Below are 2,323 nucleotides of genomic sequence, written 5' to 3' on the forward strand. Positions count from 1 at the left end.
TGTGGTTTTAACAGATCATATCGGGATATTCCTTGAGCTCGCGTCATATCTCCTCTCCCATTTGGAATAAGCACCAACAAGCCTAGAATACCAAGATGTCAACCCAGGTGTCATTCTCATCATATTTCATCAAATTATCATCATATTTTATTAAAATGGAGTGTTCATAGATTTTAAGATAAGTTATAACTTAAACATCAGCAGAAAAAGTATTTAAAACTGTGAATTTATTATAAGATTGTATCAATAGTATGATCTATGTCTTATATATTAAAATGTAAAAAGAATGTCTCAGAATAAATGAAATATGGTACATACACTTAAAGATGACTTCTCTTTGGCTTACTATTTTAAAACTTTTCTTTTTCTGCTTCTACTTAAATATCATTTGTCAAAGTAAGGTAAATATAATTGTGCCAGGATAATCGTATTGCATACACGCACGGCATTTTTTATGTAATTTCTCTGTCTGCTCCTGGATGAATTTCCAACACTCAAAGCCCACCTGAGAAGCTTCTTCCTCTAGGAGGCCTTTCCCAGTGTTATTAATATAATGGAAATAACCTTCCCTTGTCTGGTATCACCAAGAGAACCAGTTATTCTGTACCCACAGCTTTGCAGTTATTTTTTCTACTTGAAAGTCCCTTGAGGGCAGTGATTCCTGTTTGTGGATCCCTGTCAAGAGCTCTTACATGCAAATACATTTTCTCAATAAAAATTATCTGAGTTGTTGACTGTCAAGTTCATGGTCTTCCTTGAAAGTCATCTCCTTCCTTCTTTTTCTCTGTTGTTATTCTAAATCTTCCTCTTCTTACTAAAGTATTTTCTACTTGGCCAAAAAAATATTATGCTTTTCTGGTTTCTGCTCTGAATTCCTCTGGAGAAAAACACCTTTGTCCTTACTACAAATACAGTCTAACTTCAAAGAGTCATTGGAATGGAATCTTTCTTCTCATTTTTCCAAGGAGAATGAATGAGAAGCAGGATGGGTGAGGAGTAATAGTTCAGGAGGGTTGTGACATATTCACGGAAAAGAATTAAGATGGCTGTTCCTTCCCTCAGGGTCCTTGTTTAATATCCATGCTACAACAAGTCAGTTATATTTTTGATTTACATTTACCCTTATTCATTTTTTATTCTATACTTCTATAGAAGAATCCATCTTAAAACATCCTAATTCATTTTTATTAAAATAGTAGGGAGAAGGGGGATTTTGAGGATATATTTTTATAGAACTTGGGAAGGGAGGCCAGGGGAAGCATTAGTTTTGGGGAAGCCAGGTGTACTGGAAGCAACTCTCCAATCTGTAAATTTTAGGACAATATGATCTTTCGAATTTAAGAAGTGTAGCAAATGGATGAAATCACAGCTTTCCCCACCCCCTTTCTATTAGTACAACTGCTTACTTCTCAGGAATACATTCAACTGGACCCCATCTTATAAAGTAGCCATGCTATTGCTGTATGCTTGTGAACCATGCAATGTGGAAAATAGGAATGTTAACTATGTTAACTATGAACTAGCTGCAGCAATAGCACCTGGAAGTTTGCTAAAAAAATAAATTACTACCCTGCCCCCCAAGCTACTGAATCAGAACATACAGGAATGGGAACCAGTGATCTGTTTTAACAAGGCTTCCAGGAGATGCTGATTTATATTCAAATTTCAGAACCCTTGTTCTAACAGTTTCTTAACCTCTGAGTTATTAACATTTTGGGCCAGGTAATTCTTGTTGAGGAAGGCTGTTCTGTGCACTGTAGGATGTTTAGCAGCATCCCTGGCCTCTACCCACTAGATGCCAATAGTATCTCCTCAGTTGTGACATCAAATATATCCTCAGACATTGCTAAATGTTCCCTAGAAGCACAAGTTGACCCCAGATGAAAACCAAGATCTAAGGTAATGGTCATAATTTCACGCCCCTGTTTAGCCAGAATAATTGACTCACAGCATTTATCTGACATAATTTGGCCTGATCGTGCTGAAGCCAAGGATTTATGTTTGTTGGTTGACGAAACAGTTCTCACTTTGGCTGGTATGATGAGTGCAAAGTTCAAAGTTGCTATAGAATTTTGTTCCATAGGAAAACATGGCCCAACGATGAAGTTCCCAAATAAAGAAAACAAGAGTAAATGAAAAGATGACAGGGCCAAAGCCTGAATCAATTATACCTGAGACTTGACCAATCTCTGGATATTTTAGTTACATGAAGCTAATGGATTTCAGATTTCCTTTTAAACCAATTGAGAAGTTTCTGTTCATGTCCTTTGCCCACTTTTTGATAGGGTCGTTTGATTTTTTCTTGTTGATTTTCCCGAGTTCT

The 2,323-nt window shown here is 36.5% G+C and overlaps 1 protein-coding gene across 1 annotated transcript in view; it reads right to left on the minus strand.

Annotated features, from left to right (window-relative positions):
- Positions 1–2,323, minus strand: part of LOC105821715 (T-cell surface glycoprotein CD1e, membrane-associated-like) — a 48,400-nt gene that overhangs the window by 14,051 nt on the left and 32,026 nt on the right.

This window comes from Propithecus coquereli, unplaced genomic scaffold (assembly GCF_000956105.1).
Source record: "Propithecus coquereli isolate 6110/MARCELLA unplaced genomic scaffold, Pcoq_1.0 Scaffold59, whole genome shotgun sequence".
Taxonomy (NCBI): Eukaryota; Metazoa; Chordata; class Mammalia; order Primates; family Indriidae; genus Propithecus; species Propithecus coquereli.